The sequence below is a fragment of the Spinacia oleracea genome, chromosome 4 (assembly GCF_020520425.1).
Source record: "Spinacia oleracea cultivar Varoflay chromosome 4, BTI_SOV_V1, whole genome shotgun sequence".
In the NCBI taxonomy this organism is placed as follows: Eukaryota; Viridiplantae; Streptophyta; class Magnoliopsida; order Caryophyllales; family Amaranthaceae; genus Spinacia; species Spinacia oleracea.
In genome coordinates, this window is record NC_079490.1 from 148,571,164 (window position 1) to 148,588,056 (window position 16,893).

Genomic DNA, 16,893 nt, shown 5'->3' on the forward strand with positions numbered 1-16,893 from the left:
ATGTGATATTTCTCTTTTCATCCATCAATATGATTTGTTTTGTTTTCATTTTCTTTTGTTGTTGCTATATTTTACAACTTCAACTCCTCTTCCGCTCCATCTTCCTCATTCAACATCAATTATCAATATTACAATATTTTTTTTTAACTCAAAACGACGGAGATATATTTACTTAATTAAAACATATAGTGCTAATACAAACCAACTTCTCAACCCCCTTAACACTCAATCGTATCACGGTGCGAAGGTGGACCAAGAATATTATCAGCTACTTGTTCAAGGAGGACGCAAAAGGTGACTCAAGAGTTTCTCAGTTCATTGTAACTCTTTGGGCCATTTGGATTCACAGGAATAAAGTTATCTTCAAATCGAGAGATCACTCCAAACCTGGATACCGTTATGCACCTTATAGATGATCTAAAGAACGTACAGATGTATGGGAGGATGCTACATGAAGTGCAGGGATGAGGAGAGCATTGTTGAGCTCAGAAAGAGAAAGGGAGAAAAGTAATATTGGTTGTGAGCAAGGTTGTTACTGTATGGAACAGTGACATAACCCATATATATTATTGTTCTGGTGCTGGTTGACGCTGCTTGGAAGGGCACTCAGGCTCGATGTGGTAGTACTTGGTCTGTAGCGGTAGGGTGGGCGGTTGAATGTGGTAGCTATAAGCATATCTCGGGCGCGAACCGCATCTTCGCTAGTTCCCCCATTCAGGCAAAATGCAAAGCAATTATGCATGGTCTGCGTGAATGTGGTACGGATATCATCATTAAAACAGACAATAAGAATGCAGTGAAACACATCAAAAATCCAGACTTTAGCCCACCAGAGATCAGACACATCGTTGGGAAATCATCCTCGTAGCCCGACAGGCCTCCTTTGTTATTGTCCTTAAAGTTAGTAGAGAATCAGTGTAACACCCCGACCTCTAATTCAATTATTAAAGCATAATTAGCAGCGGAATTAACCTAATTTGGTCGGGACATTACCTGCCGTAATTCCCTCTTGGAAATTACAAGGAAACTATCATAACATAAGCTATCAAAACCCAAATTAATATAATAATCCTTTATTTTCCCAAAATAAAAGTACATAACTTACTAAGAATCTTTAATTAAACTATTAAAACATTACGCATAAACTAGGTGAATAATAATAAAGTGAAATTCCTCGCCACTACTCGCGTCCATCGTTCCCCGCAGTACCTAAAACGGAAAACAAAACGGTGAGCCGAAGACTCAGTAACGACTACCCTAGCAACGTAAATTCCTTTCAGTTCATTTTATTTAATAACACAGGGAGAATAGAATAAGTAAAACATTTAATAAAACATCATATTTAATTCATTCATAAACTTTTAATGAAAAACGTCATTCATAAACTTTTAATTAACATGCTAGTTGTCGGCAAGTACGAACCGTGAAGGAATTCTCCACTGGGCCTGGGCCCATAAGAGCCTGGGCTCATCATCGTAACATGGGCCTGGGCCCTGAGCCTGGGCTCATAAACCATGGGAGTCTGGGCTCGTAATCCATGGGTGGACAGGTGTCCGTGGTGCATGCATGACCGGTAGATAGGAAGATGGTAGTTTATATACCGCCAGACAAACCAGGTCTTTCACTTTCATTTATCATGTAACTCTTTATATCATAAATCATCATTTAGATCCTGGGATCCATTAAAATAACATTTCTTTCATAGCATTGCATAAACATCATTTTATGAGAAAACTCAATCAAATCATATTATAAGAAACAATTTAATCAAATCATATTTCATCCCACAATCCATAAAACACATCAAAACATTTAATTCATAAATTCAATCATAACGTCATAATTTCATAATACATTTATAAGGGGATTGCGGGTACTAGCAATAGCCGTTACCTCAACCGTAGTTTTATACTTCCCGTCTGATGGATCGTTCTTCCCGAGCTCCAAGTCCGATTTCTTTCAGAATATTAAATCATTCAATTAGTTATTTAAAACGATAAATAATTTAAAATCAATAATTTCAAAATAATAAATATATGAATTAAAATCAACATTTTATAAATAATATGTTTTATAAGAATTCATTTATAAGTAACGAATTTTAATAAAAACATAATTTCATAATTTAATGAAAATATTATTAATCGAAATTTTTAATTGAAATAAATATGTATTTTCATAAATTGGCTTTCATGAATGTTATTTAGATTCCATTTTTGTTAAATAAAGCTGGTAATCTATTTTAGTAAAATCGATAATTAAGCCTGAAAATAATGAACCATTTTATTAGTAAATAATTATATAATAAGAATTATTAAAACACAAAAATAATAGATTAGAAAATCTGAAAATATAATTAGCTTTTAACTCACCTAAAAGCCCAAATGAAATATGGCCCAACTTTTAATATGGGTTTGGGAAATTAAAAATCAAAGTTTCACAATTGAAACTGATTTCTGGATTCTTGAAAAAAAAGGAGACACAAACAGGGGAAGGGGGCCGAAACAGGGAAGGGAGCACAAAGAGGAGCAGGGGGGAAAGGTGGCCGGCTGGGCGGCGCCGCACCGAGAACCGTGCCTAGAGGAGACGGTGATTTTGGTGGTTGTTCGCGGCGGCGCGAGGAGAAAGGGGAAGGGGTGCGCGAACAGGGGAGGCACGAAGGGGAGGAGAGAGATGGGGAAGGAATAAGGTGGCTAGGTTGGCGGTGGAGGTTGGATGAGCGGCGCAGAAGGGTTGCGCCGATGGTGGTGTTGGTGGTCGGTGGTGGGACGTGGCGTGGATGGTGCTGCGAAGCGGGGGAAAGGGGAGAGACAGGAGAGGTTCGGGGGGGCGTTTTCTGCTTGGTTCTGGGCGGAGTCAAGGTGGCTCGACGGTGGTTGGTTGGCGAGGTGATGTAGGTGGCTGGAGGTGGTGGTGGTTGTCGTTGGTGGTGCAACGAGAGAAAGAGAGAAAGAGGCAGGGGAGGCGAGAAGAGAGGAGGGAGCAGGGGAACGATGGGTGGTGTGTGTGCGGTGGTGCTGGGGGCGACGGTGGTTGAGGTGGTTGTTGGACGGTGGTTGTAGCAGTGGTGGTTATGGTGTTCGTGGGTGGTGGTGGTTGGTGGTGACTGAGGTTCGAACAAGAAGGGAACAAGGGGCAATTTCTTAATTTGTTAACTGATTTTTGGTTGAGGAAAATGGAAAAGAATGGCTGATTATATTAACAAGTAGAGTGAGTGACAAGCTGAAATCCTTGGGGAGCAAGCAATGAATCAAGACTGAATTGAGGGAAGGAGAGGAATGAAGAATTCTCTTCATTCTTGCTTTCTACGTGGAGAGCAAAGAGAGAAGAAAAAATGGCATTTTGGCTTTAAAAGGGCATTTTCGTAATTTCACTAAGTTAGGCATAATTTCTGAAAATTGGTTTCTATTTTAGGAATTGATAAAAATAAATAAAAATGCTTGATTAGAACCAAGTTTTAAATAATTCTTTATAAAAATATCGTTAACGAAAAATAAATTTAGTTTCCGAATAAAATAAGAACGTTTCGAAATTATTCAAAATCCGAAATAAATTACGAAATAATTAAGATTTGAAGAATAGCTTAAGCTCGTAAATTAAATTGTTAAAACTTGGAAGATAAATCGTGTAATCGATATTAAAAATTCAAGTGAAATTAAATTTCGTTAATTAAAATAAAGTTCGAAATTAGGATTTAAAACGATTTTAGCTAAATAAAAATGATTAAGCATAATTAATCGAGTTTTAAAAATTCGGGGTATTACAATCAGTCTGTCAGGCCCATTCATTAGCTCTCAAGAACGGGCAATTTTATTTTGTAAATTGGTTATATAGCTGCCAAAAAAAATACTCAATATTAATTCATCATATATACTTTAACAACCTTCAAATTACCCCCACTATTTAAATCATATATTAACACTAAAATCACAAGCACTCAATAAAATTAAAGATTCAAAAGACGGCTAAACAATCACTATACAACCGCCCATTTTTTGATTGGGCTCAAGAGATAATTTAGTTAATAATTATTACGAGATGAGACTTCTTAAAGGTTAAATACCTAGGTTAGTAATTCATCTTGATCCTTCGTATAAGTTTGTTTACTATATCACCACTCTTTTACTTGCTGTCTAGTCTATCATTGTGCTTAAGAACCGAGAGCTACCTAAGAACCTTTCAACCGTATGGGACTCGCTTATAATAAAAAAAAAAATAGGTCAGACTCAACTAAATGCAAATTAAGATGGCAAATTGTTATTAGACCACGAATTTGATTAAGGTTTACCTTATATTTGGAAACTAGATTATATCTCGTGCACGCACGAATATTCTAATTAAAATCATTATTTGATCATATTATTTTATAAAACCTCTAGACACCTACTTTTGTCCCCGTTCCCGCAAGGGAAAGGTTCGATGATGAAAGCATAAAAACTCCACTTGACAACGCATCTCCTATAAAATAAACGAATCTCGATTCCCCATTTCATTTCACCCGAAACCTGCTATTTATGGAACTGCCGTAAAAGGTAGCGTCTAAAAGTGGCAAATCATAAAAGATAGAAACCTGTCAGAATTAGGTGTTGCACTCCAACATAAATCCTAAATGAGATAGAAAACCGCGAGAATCCTATTACTAATAGGATTCGGAAATATGAGTCACGTATTAATTAAAATCCTAACGAACCTAGAGTTCGTAACGGGCCCAGACGCATTCCGTCATAAAATTGATACGCACTAAAAGACTCGAATTAATCTCAAACTCTACGAATTTTAGGAATCCGAATCTGACTAAACAAAACTGCCCAGACCCTATTTTCAACGCCTGGCTCTGGGCGCCGAAATCTTCGGCGCCCAAGCCTGGGCGCTGAAAATACCTGGGTACGTCTCTTTTCCTAGTTCTTTATGGATTAGAACACTGCAATCCTATCTTTCCACGAACTCTTCCCTATAAATAGGCCCCTAGTTTCGACGTGAAAGGACACACAACAACACATAATATATTCTGAGTATTGACTCTAAACCCCTTAGCCTAAGCCTCTCGCTGCGAAACTGTTCACGCATTCTGTCGCAATCGATCCATAAATCGAACAGAACGTATCCTGTCCCATAATTGAGATTCGTTAAATAAAAAGGAGAAATAGCAAAGTCAAAGTGGTTAGTTTTCTGAGAACCGTGACGCACCTCTAAAGGGTGCGTCGTAATGTGTCCCTTTTCGATGATTTAACTGCTTTCCACGCCCTTTTTATGAACTTTTAAACTAACCTAATATGATTGTTCTATCACGCCTAACAAATATAATATTTTTGGGAAATCGGATTATCATGCTAGGTCCCTTAATGCTATTTAAATCAGATAATCACGATCGAATTAGTATTATATGTTGCATATTGCTAAAATCAATTCAGATTAGTTTAATAGTTAACGCATGTCCCTTCAATTATTTATGCTGAGCTAGTAAGGATATCCTGCCTCTGGAGTTATCGACGAGCGAATTACTCTTCTCGGTAGTTACAGTCCCCCGAACCCTCAATCTCTACCTTGCGGATGTATATTGAGAGATCCCCACACCAGGGATCACAAGGGAACCTATGGCCGTCGTGGTCAAACATAATTGCACTCCCCTTATGTCACGATAACTGGGTTTTGTCAGTTTTTCTCATTGTCGTTAAAAACTGAATGGCGACTCCTATATTACTAGTCAATTGGGTGTATACTCACAGGAAATCCAATTACACTTGATTGAATAAAAAGAATCGTCACACCCACGAGGGACAAGGTCACGCATTAGCCTCGTGCTTTTTCGACCCCCTCACAGTGGCGACTCCACTGGGGATATTGAAGGAAATACTCGTGCTTGTAGGTAATCAAAATAGCCGAAGGGTGAAACGATCCTACCCCGCGTTTATTTCCCCATCAAGTTGGGACGACCTGAAAATCAGCATATTAATGTGAACGGGCAGAACATCATAACGAATCTCGGCTCCCTCGGGAGTTGGGACTAAGGATACCTTTTTTCGCCAATAGGGGGGTGCATACGCCGCGCATGTTTCCCACTCGGTACTTGTGCAGGTAGTACACCTATCCCGAACCCAATCGCTCGCCCATTAGGTCCCTCTTGCCTGCATGCCCCCTTGGCTTGCACTTGCGGGTTGGCCTCTTGAGCGAAATTCGTCTGTTGAAGACACTACCTCGACCGGGGCATGTGTTGGATCTACGATAGAAGCGGTACCAAGCCAGGCGCAAATACTACCCATAGAAGCCTATCATAAACTACGTGGCATATTTAATTTTCAAATCCATGTTTGTAATGTAGTTATGTGTAGCAAAATATGTGATTGTGTGTGACAAACTATCCTAGAAAACCAATGACCTTAAAAATTGCCCAAACATTCATAGACTAATTTGCCAAAGAGTTATACCGAAACACGTGTTCCGCAAACCCGAATGATCGCCACAAAATAAGCGACGCTCGGGATGGCCTGTAACGAATCCCACAAACGATGTTACGCGTAAAGGACGTTATTAGGCAAGCACGCAAATCGAAGTCGCATAAACAGAAAACAGAAAACGAGAACCAGCCAGGGACGCATTTTCAACGCCCCTGGCTGGGCGCCAAAATTTCTCACGCTCACTGCTGGGCGCTGAAGTTGCTGCTTGGCTTTCTGGTCAGGCGCAGCAGCCTCGGTGCCCAAGCAAAAAGAAAGTACGTAGCACAAAAAATGTTCATCAAAAGAATTGCTACGAGGGCGTAAGAAAAGCACTCGATTTCAAAAGGCGACTCGCGAAAAATTAGTAACTCTTTGTGTCGTTGTTAGGCCTCCTACGACGGCAATGCTCGACACCAAAACCGAACATGCTAACAACTATGAATGTCACACGGGCAGGTGTTTCGAAAATCCAAAGAATGACCAAAATCAAAAATAAACCAAAAAGTGTACCGACAGAAGAAAGAGCGAAAAAAAAACCAATTTAGAGAGTCGAAGTCTAGACTAAGTAATGCTTGAAACTTTGGGAACCTAAACTTTAGCTTATCTTATGCCTAGGACTGGTCCTGCCACTTGGTGCCGATCAGGGAATCAACGGCTAGTGCGTCTCGAAGATACATCACCAACACCAGGTTTAGTAACTCCAAGCTCCGTCCGTCGTCCCTCATTTCAAGGATCTCCGCTTCCCCAACCTCGATTCGCACCTCCAAACATGTCCATCGAAGATTTGCGAGACCAGATGGTCCAAATGACCCAACTCATGGGCCAACTGAAAATGGAAAACGAAGCCTTAGCGGCTGCGCAAGCCAAAAATGACCTCGAAAACGAGAAGAGGATTGAAAAAATGGTCCTACAGCAAACCATGGGGAGGAAATACTTCTCCCTCGAGCCTGAACCTTTTTCCGGCAAATTACCAGAAAAGTTCAGTTCATCTGACTTACCAAAGTTCAAGGCCACGGACAACCCCCGTGATCATCTACTGAGCTTTGTGAATACCATGAACTTGAAAGGCGTGGACAAGTCCATGTACCTACCTGCCTTTCCTTTGTCCTTGGAACCTGTGCCGCTCAAATGGTACTATCACCAGGACCCTAAACTCTTCCCCACTTGGGAAGACTTTGTCAATGTCTTCATCAAGCAATACTCGTCGAACATGGATTTCCAAGCCACCATGGCGAGCTGGAAGTTCTCTTCCAAAAGAAAAACGAGGGTTTCACAACCTACTTTGCTAGATGGAGGGACCAGGCGGCCCAACTAATCAATAGGCCTCCCGAAACAGAATTGGTCCAAAAATTCATTGACAATCTGGACCCGGCTTACAGACAACACCTTAGGTACCTGAGACTCGACACTTTCAAAAGAGTTTATGATGTAGGAATAAAAATCGAGGACGACCTCGCCAAAACCATATATAGCAAACCTACATATAAGACCAACACCTATAATCGGGGTAACACATCCCAAGCCCAAGAAGTCCATGTTGTAGAAGAGGCTCCCGCCCGAAGATACCCTGTAAGATGGGTCCGAGACCGAAAGTTTGCCCCACTCGGGTCAACTTTGGTACAAGCATTTGAAAGACTAACCAATAAAGGAAAGTTGAGACCTATAGGCCCCACCCGTGACCCTCCTGTCAAAAACAAATATTGGGTCGAAGGTACTTACTGCAAATTCCATCAAGGAAATGGGCATGACACTGAAAACTGCTGGAATCTAAAACATACGATCCAGGACATGATAGAGGATGAAGTAATACCTCTCCCTAACATTGGCAAACCCAACAACAACAAGAGCCCACTCGGCTCTTGTCACATCTCTCTCGACCAACCAGAGAATTTCGACCCCACGGTGTATATTACACCTCAAGGTGCACCACTCGCTGTGGTACCTATGGATCGAATCGAGGGGGAAGTGTGCGGTGTGTGGAACGATGATGCTGAAGATATTTACCTATCTCAAGTCTCGGGCCAGGACCTCTTCACTGAAACTTGGCCCGGGTATGCTCTCATTGACACCACCCCTCAGGAGCCCGAGGTCGACAACCTCACCCGATCCGGAAGGATATACCAACCGGATATTCACCCACCTCCTATGGACGACATCCCGGTCAGACAAACTCCTGAGAACGGGCGGCACGCCACCGTCGCGAAAGTCATTGAAAATCCTCTCCTGAAACAACTAAAAAGAACCAAGGCTGAGATTACCATCTGGGATCTTATGTGTACTTCAAAGGAACATCGCGAAAAGCTTATTCGCTCACTTGACCTCATCTCAGTACCTACAGATATCACACCTGACTCATTGGTTAGCCATGTCACGAGAGATGCCGGAGAAAAGGCCATAGTTTTCACTGATAAAGACTTACCCAAAGAGGGGGGTGCTCACAATAAAGCCCTTTACCTAGTGGTTGGATGCAAAGGACAAAATATCCCCCTAGCGCTCGTAGATAATGGTTCGGCGGTTAATGTCTGCCCATTGCGAACCGCCCATTGCTTGGGGCTAGGAAACGATGATTTCCAAACCTCCACGCAAGGGGTACGAGCTTATTATAACTCCCGAAGGCCTGTATTGGGAAAAATCAACCTTACCATACAAACCGGGCCTGTGGCACGCACCACGGAGTTTCAAATTATCGACATCAAGCCCACTTTCAACCTCCTCTTGGGGCGACCTTGGCTCCATGACTTAGGAGGTGTGGCTTCTACCTTGCACCAAATGGTTAAACTTAACCATAACGGGGTAATACTAGAAATCCGCGCCCCTCCTCTCGACGTCAGTTGTACTATGGTTGGAACGGCCGAAACTGCAGACGACCTTTATGGGTTTCAAATGGAAGAAACAATCCAGTTCATCAAAGATTATGATCCAGCATTCCTAGACCCGCATGCATCCCGAGTCATCCCTAGAATGCTGTTAGCTCAAGGCTATTTTCCAGGAACCCCATTGGGCATAAGGAAGAAGGAATGCACATTCCATCCTTTTCCCGACAAATCTACTCCATTTGGCTTAGGTTATGAACCAACGGAGGAAGATATTGCTGACCGCCTATCCAGGCTACGCCTTAACAAAACCAAACAAACCACCCTCCTTCCCCCATATCAAAGGACCCTTAACGGGATGTTCATTCGGGAAGGAGAAGAACACCCATGCTGTGATTTCCCTGAACCCTTCGTTCAGGATGGCTTGCTAAAACCCGGATTTGAAATTTTCCATGACTGCCACACCTTGGATGAGGCACCCCACCTCACCAAGACTAAAACAGCCGAAATATTGGACAACCAGGCTCTGTGGACATTGTTTAACGAATCGAGGCCTATGGAGGACGAGACTGTGATGACTACCCTAGCTTTACAAGATGAAGGTTTCGATCCAACCCGGTTAATCTCTCCTGCATCAACACTAGAAGAGGTCGAGAATGGATGGGTGAAGACATATCAGTGGGTCAACACAAAAGGAATGGAATTCAAGATGAGTACCGGTGAAGGACCGAAGTTTTATGAGACTAAACCCCAGGCTTGAGCCACATAGAGCACCATTAGTAAAAAGCGCCTAGTAGTTCTTTAGATTGATAGAAAAAAATAATAGAGACTTTAGATGGTCCTAAGGCCCTTTAGAATATGGGTCAGTTTTATTTCAGTGTGTTTTCCTTACTTTCCGAATCAATAAAGGCGTAATATTTCTCCTAAAAATTTTATTCTAACACTAAATAAACACCAAATGTACTTGCAAAATAAAAAAAAAATATAATAAAGAAGCGGCCCACTATAGGCCCAACAAACAAAACCCACTCGGTTTTGAAATAATGCCATTCCCGAAACCCACAAAATAAACCACACTATCCCATTCACGTCCCCAAAACCTAAAAAGCCAACCAGTGTCAGAACCAATCCATGCAACCTAAAATCAAAGGAAATCAAAAATTCAAAACAATGCAAATGTTACCAAAAAAAACAGATTCATAAAACATAGATTCCATCATACCCTTTGTTGTGGGCAAAATTACCGTGCCTTCGTGTACCAATGAGGATGTGACACATGGCACGTATTGCGCCCCCTAAGAAGAAATCATACGAAGTCTACTCCGGGGCATGAGTATCTACAATGTATGTATTTAAGAGTGTATAAATGTATGTATAAAACCTATACCTGGAAAGGGGCTTAATTAGTATGTATCCCAAGTGAATGACTAAGCACAATTGGCCCAAATAGCCCACTATTGCCAAAAGGGACCAGAGAATTGTAAGGAGAAAGGACACGTGTCCTCCTCCCATTCCCCAGCCAATCATGTAAGGGGAATATTAGGTCATTCCCACAAAAACCTAGTACTATAAATATTCCCACTTCCCTAGAAAAAGGGGTCACAATCAATACATTCAAGAGCAATTGCTGCTCTGCCTTCTCTCTACTTTCTCTCTATATAAAAATACAATCTTGTTAAATCCTTAAAAGTTACCGGAAAACCTCCAAGGTATCTCACCGGAAAAACCCCACAACATTTGGCGCCGTCTGTGGGGAGGTACGGTAACATGGAAGATCAACGACAGGACAACGATGCTGGGCGGCCTACGCGAGTAGAGCGGCCACCCCTCGAAAGAGAAATGCCGACTGAACATCATACGCCGGCCACAAGAATCACCGAAGATGCCGCGCGTATATTTGCGGCCGGGCACACCCCTCGTCACACTGCCGAGGTAGAGGTGCTCAGCGAGGAGGACGACCAGGCCAATCGCACCCCTCCTGGAGGACACCTGGATCCTCGGGTGGATACGGTAATAGAGGAGAACCCTGATATGCCTGTCTCTGTGGGTGCTCTTCGGGCTATTATGGCTGAGTTCCAAGCTGATGTGGGAAAGACAGTTAATGCTGAGGTACAGAAGAGTATGCTGATCTACACCACTGCTGTGGCTGCAAATCATGAGAGGCCGGCAAGCAATAGGCCAACACTTTCTTTGCGCCCCCCAAATGTCTGGACCAGGCTGACAGGCGAGGACCTGAGGAGACAGCCGCCAGCAAGTCAGCCCAATCAGGCAATGTCTTACCTACCACGCCGAATGCCACGGCGGCTGATCGGAGAAACGTCCCGAGGACGTGAGCAGCCACGCGCAGAGCAATTGCCTCACTCTGAGTCTGAACTTTCTGACACGGGGTCAACCTCCGTCATGCCGGATAAACCTCTCCCTCATCCAACTTATACGCATCTGAGCCAGGCGCGTCCAGGGGTCACCCGTCCAACCCGTCAAACTCGCGGACGCGAGTCTTCCCAGCGGCTACCCTACTCAAAGCGTCAAGATCCTGTGTATCACATTCAGGAGGGGGTGTCCAACATGGCCCTAGGGCACACCACCCCTTTTGCAGACTCCATCATGAGAGCCCCGAGGGAACCCAAAGTCAAGCCGCCCAACATTGATGCTTACGATGGTACCACAGATCCGGACATGCACCTCTTGGTTTACCGGCATCACATGTATGTCCAAGGAACAACTGACTCAACCTGGTGTAAGTATTTTCCGGGCACACTCAAAGGAGTAGCCTCTAAGTGGTTCGAGAGACTTCCAGCCGGAACTATTCGCTCTTTTTCGGAGCTCGAGCTATTGTTCTCTACTCGGTTCATGGCTCACAAGGAAGAGAAGAAGACGAGCATGCATCTGAGTAGGATTCAGCAAGGGAAGGACGAGTCCCTGAGGAGTTATGTGAAGAGATTCAATCTAGAGGCAGGGCAAATTCCGGATTTGCCAGATGGTGTTGCATTCGATAACTTCATTCGAGGGCTTAAAAAGGGCTCTTTCAAGTTTGATCTGGTAAAGAAAAGCGTCCGAACAATGGCAGAAGTGCTGGATGAGGCCGAGGCCTTCATTCATGCAACAGAGATTTGCAGCGTCCCGAAAGATCCCAGAGGAAGTGATACCGCCGAGCTAGCGGCAAAAAAGGAGAAATTCAAAAAGAAGAACCGGCCTAACGGGACGTGGGCTATTGCAAAAGAGTCAGACAGGGCCCCCGGAGCGGCAGGTCAGAAACGGCCCAGAACTTATGATCGGGAGCGATTCGAGTATAACACAGACATGTACACAATTCTGATGGACGTCGGGTCCAAATATGACATTGATCGTCCATTTCCCATGAAGTCGCCACCAGAAAGTAGGGACCCCAAACTGTACTGTCACTTTCACAGTGACATTGGGCATGACACCAATGAATGTAAGAGCTTGAAAAGGGCATTGGATGGCCTAGCCACCAAGGGATTCTTAAAAAGTTATATCAGCAGGAACACGGGAGGTTCTGGCAAACCCTTCTACAAGAAAAACAAATCCCCTCCCTCGGAGGAAGATGGGAATCGTACCGACCCAGAGTGCGTGGCAGTCATCTCAGGAGGATTGGCCGCCGGCGGGCCGACCATGAGGGGCCAGAAGGATTATGCCAAGCGATTGGGGCAAGTGATGCTGTCCGGCAAGGCCACAGTTGACCCGTTTCCAAAAGTTGAAATCGGTGAGGCCGACCGTGGGAAAATCTCCACCCCGCATGACGATCCTGTGGTAATTGAGTTAAAAGTTGCTAACCTGAGGGTTAGGCGTATTTTGGTTGATACAGCAAGTTCGTCGGACATAATTAGTCTAGAGTGCTTGAATCGGCTGCAACATGATTCCTCAAGGATTGAGAAAATCCACTATCCCATTATAGGCTTCGGAGGTAGTGTCATCCACCCAGTCGGCATAATTACCCTTCCTCTGAGGATGGGAAATAAAAAGGAATCTCGGCAAATGGATGTCCGTTTTCTCATAGTGAAAGATCTGACGGCATATAACATCATCTTGGGGCGTCCCACGTTGAATAGGGCAAAGGCTGTCATTGTGACTCATCTGATGCTTCTTAAGTTCATTTGTGACGATGGGAGTGTCAGCACTATACATGGTGACCAGCAACAAGCTAGAGATTGCTACCTAACCACCTTGAGTCCAGAAGCATGGGGGACGGGTGAAGAGAAAGGGACATCGAGCAACAAACGAAAATGTGGCGACACGCAACCCAAGGTCGTCAAAGAAACATTAACTATCTCAGCAGGGCACATGGAAGAGAGACGCCCAGAGCCTGTTGGGGCCCATTTCAATGTGGTATTAAACACAGATAAACCTGACAGTGTAGTGCCCATCGGGATTTCTCCTGACGACCCGCTGGCGGCAGAGTTGGTCCACCTTTTGAGAGAATTTGAAGATATCTTTGCTTTCACGGTGGACGAAATGCCGGGTATTGACCCTGCTGTGGCCGTCCATAAGCTGAATGTGGACCTAAACTTCAAACCGGTTCGTCAGAAGAAAAGGAACCATGGGGAAGATAGAAATCAGGCGGCAGCCGCGGAAATACAAAAGTTGATGGAGGCTGGGTTCGTCAGGCCTAGTCAGTACCCCGATTGGGTTGCTAACGTGGTCCTCGTCAAAAAACCTAATGGTACCTGGAGAATGTGTGTTGACTACACCAACCTCAATAAGGCATGTCCAAAGGACAGTTTCCCATTGCCCAAGATTGACCGGCTCGTCGACTCTACAGCAGGGCACGCTATGATGAGCTTTATGGATGCCTACTCAGGGTTTCATCAGATTCCGTTGTGGCCTGACGACCAGGAAAAAACGTCATTTGTTACTGAACAAGGCCTTTACTGCTACAAGGTGATGCCGTTTGGGTTAAAGAATGCACCGGCCACCTTTCAGCGTCTTATTAACACTGTGTTCATTAAGCAGCTCGGCAGAAATATTGAAGCTTACATTGATGATATGATCGTAAAAAGTAAGCTGAGGGCGGCGCACATAACTGATCTCAGAGAGACATTTGAGACTATTCGAGCTTACAACATGAGGTTGAATCCTAAGACGTGTGTGTTCGGGGTGACGGCAGGCAAATTCTTAGGTTTCTTGATTTATGAAAGAGGAATTGAAGCCAACCCAGACAAAATCCAGGCAGTAATTGATATGAGCTCACCAAAGACAGTGAAGGAGGTCCAGCGGCTCACAGGTTGCTTGGCCGCCCTGGGCAGATTCCTTTCCAGGGCTGGAGACAAGTGCCACTACTTTTTAGGTCTGTCAGAAAGAAGGCCAAGTTTGAATGGTCGGACGAGGCCAAGGCGGCATTGGTCAGATTAAAGGAGCACTTACATACCTTGCCTCGTCTTGTTAGTCCCTTGCTAGGAGAGACTTTGTACATGTATCTCGCCGTGTCCGAGCACTCGTTGAGTGCCGTTCTACTGACAGAGAGGGAGGGAATACAGATGCCGGTATACTTTGTCAGTCATGTTCTTCAAAATGCTGAAGTTAGATACCCTACAGTGGAAAAGTTTGGCTTAGCTCTGTTCATGGCCAGCAAAAAGCTCCGTCCTTATTTCTTAGCTCACAAAATAGTGGTCTACACAGATCAACCGCTCAAACTGCCCTTCACAAAGCTGGAGGCGTCAGGACGAATGCTGAATTGGGCAATAGAGCTGAACGCCTTTGATATCACCTATGAGCCGAGGAAAGCTGTCAAGGGGCAGGCATGTGCCGACTTTATTGTTGAAATGACGAGGCCAGACTTTGCCAAGAATACAAACACGGTGTGGACAGTGTATGTAGACGGCTCATCCACACAGAATGGATGTGGAGCAGGGATAATATTTCACTCCCCAGAAGGAGATACTTTTGAGTATGCTATGCGATTTAACTTCCAGGCGTCAAATAATGAAGCCGAATATGAAGCCCTGCTTTGTGGCATTAAAATGTGTAAGGCGGCAGGCGCCGAGGAGATTATAGCACTATCTGACTCCCAACTGATTGTGAGCCAAGTTAATGGGACCTACGAAGCTAGGGATCCGACTATGGTCAAATACATGCAGGCCGTCCATCAGGAAGTAGAGCCACTGAAAAGTTTTGAAGTAAGGCAAGTCCCTCGCTCGGAAAATAACCAAGCTGATGCCCTGTCAAAGTTGGCAAGTTCCGCGTCTTGTGATACCCCTCGGCACGTGTTTTGGGAGGTAAAAGAGCACAAAAGTGTTGAGCAAATGGAGGTGGAAACTCTTGACAGAACGTCCACATGGATGGATGACATAGTAAACTTCAAAATGAATGGAGTCTTGCCCGAAGACTCAAGGGAAGCGGCAAAACTTCAAAAGAAATGTTCTTGGTTTGAAATGTGGAACGGCACCCTCTATAAAAAGGCCTACTCCCGTCCTTTGTTAAGATGTGTAACACCTGAGAAGGGGCAGGAAATTCTAGAAGACCTTCATCAGGGGTTGTGCAGCTCGCATATTGGTGGAAGGGCTTTGGCTGAAAAGGCACTTCGAACCGGCTATTACTGGCCGACTCTTAAGGAGGACGCAATTTCACTGGTCAAGAAGTGTGACAAATGCCAGCGTTTTTCTCACCTAATACACCAACCGGCACGAGTTCTGACGCCCATTACAAGCCCAATTCCATTTGCTAAATGAGGGATGGATCTTCTAGGCCCATTTACGACCGCACCAGGAGGAAGGCGTTATGTCATCGTTGCTGTAGATTACTTCACCAAATGGGTGGAGGCAGAAGCACTCAAAAACATAAAAACTACTGATGTGAGAGCATTCATTTGGAAGAACATCATGACTCGCTTTGGGATTCCACAGGCTATCGTCTTCGATAATGGGCCCCAGTTTGAGACGCCTAAGCTGAAAGAGTGGCTGGCAGATCACGGTATACACACTTGTTTTGCATCAGTCGGACGACCCCAAGCCAATGGTCAGGTTGAGGCGTTCAACAAAATTATCTCCGAAGGAATGAAAAAGAAGCTTGACGAAGCCAAAGGTCTATGGGCTGATGAGCTGCCAAATGTCTTATGGTCCATCCGCACCACGGCTAAGAATTCAACCGGTGAAACACCCTTCTTGCTAGCCTATGGCGCCGAGGCTGTCCTACCCATAGAAATGTGTGAACCAACGTTGAGAGTCATGCTGTATGACGAAAATGCTAACTGGGAGACAATGAAAGCAGCCTTGGAATTTCTGCCCGAGGTTAGAGGAAATGCAGCGCTCAGACAACAGCTGTACAAGATAAGGATGGCGAGAGAATACAACAAGAGAGTCTCTAATAGAGTGCTCAAAGTGGGAGATTTTGTCCTCATGAAAATGGAGTCCACAGGACGAGCAAATGAATAGGGTAAGCTGACGCCCACTTGGGAGGGACCTTACGAGATCTATGATGAGGTTAGAGATGGAACCTACCGCATTCAAGACATGCAAGGCCGGCCTATTTTGCGCACTTGGAATGCCGACAATCTCAAGAAGTATTTCTTCTAGATATGTGCTAAGCTTTGTCTTACTTACCACGATCCATTGCCCAAGGGGCGGCCTCTAATGGTCATAGTAGGGTAGTAATTACTTTTGTAACCGGCTAAATTCGCCTTGCAAAGTTAT

The 16,893-nt window shown here is 44.2% G+C and overlaps 1 long non-coding RNA gene across 1 annotated transcript; it reads right to left on the reverse strand.

Annotated features, from left to right (window-relative positions):
- Nucleotides 1–1,057: 1,057 nt before the first annotated feature.
- Nucleotides 1,058–2,172, reverse strand: LOC130459825 (uncharacterized). The gene is made up of 2 exons (XR_008919471.1): nt 1,894–2,172; nt 1,058–1,209 (listed from the first exon to the last, which is right to left on the reverse strand). It is a non-coding gene; the product is annotated as an uncharacterized lncRNA (long non-coding RNA).
- Nucleotides 2,173–16,893: the final 14,721 nt, after the last annotated feature.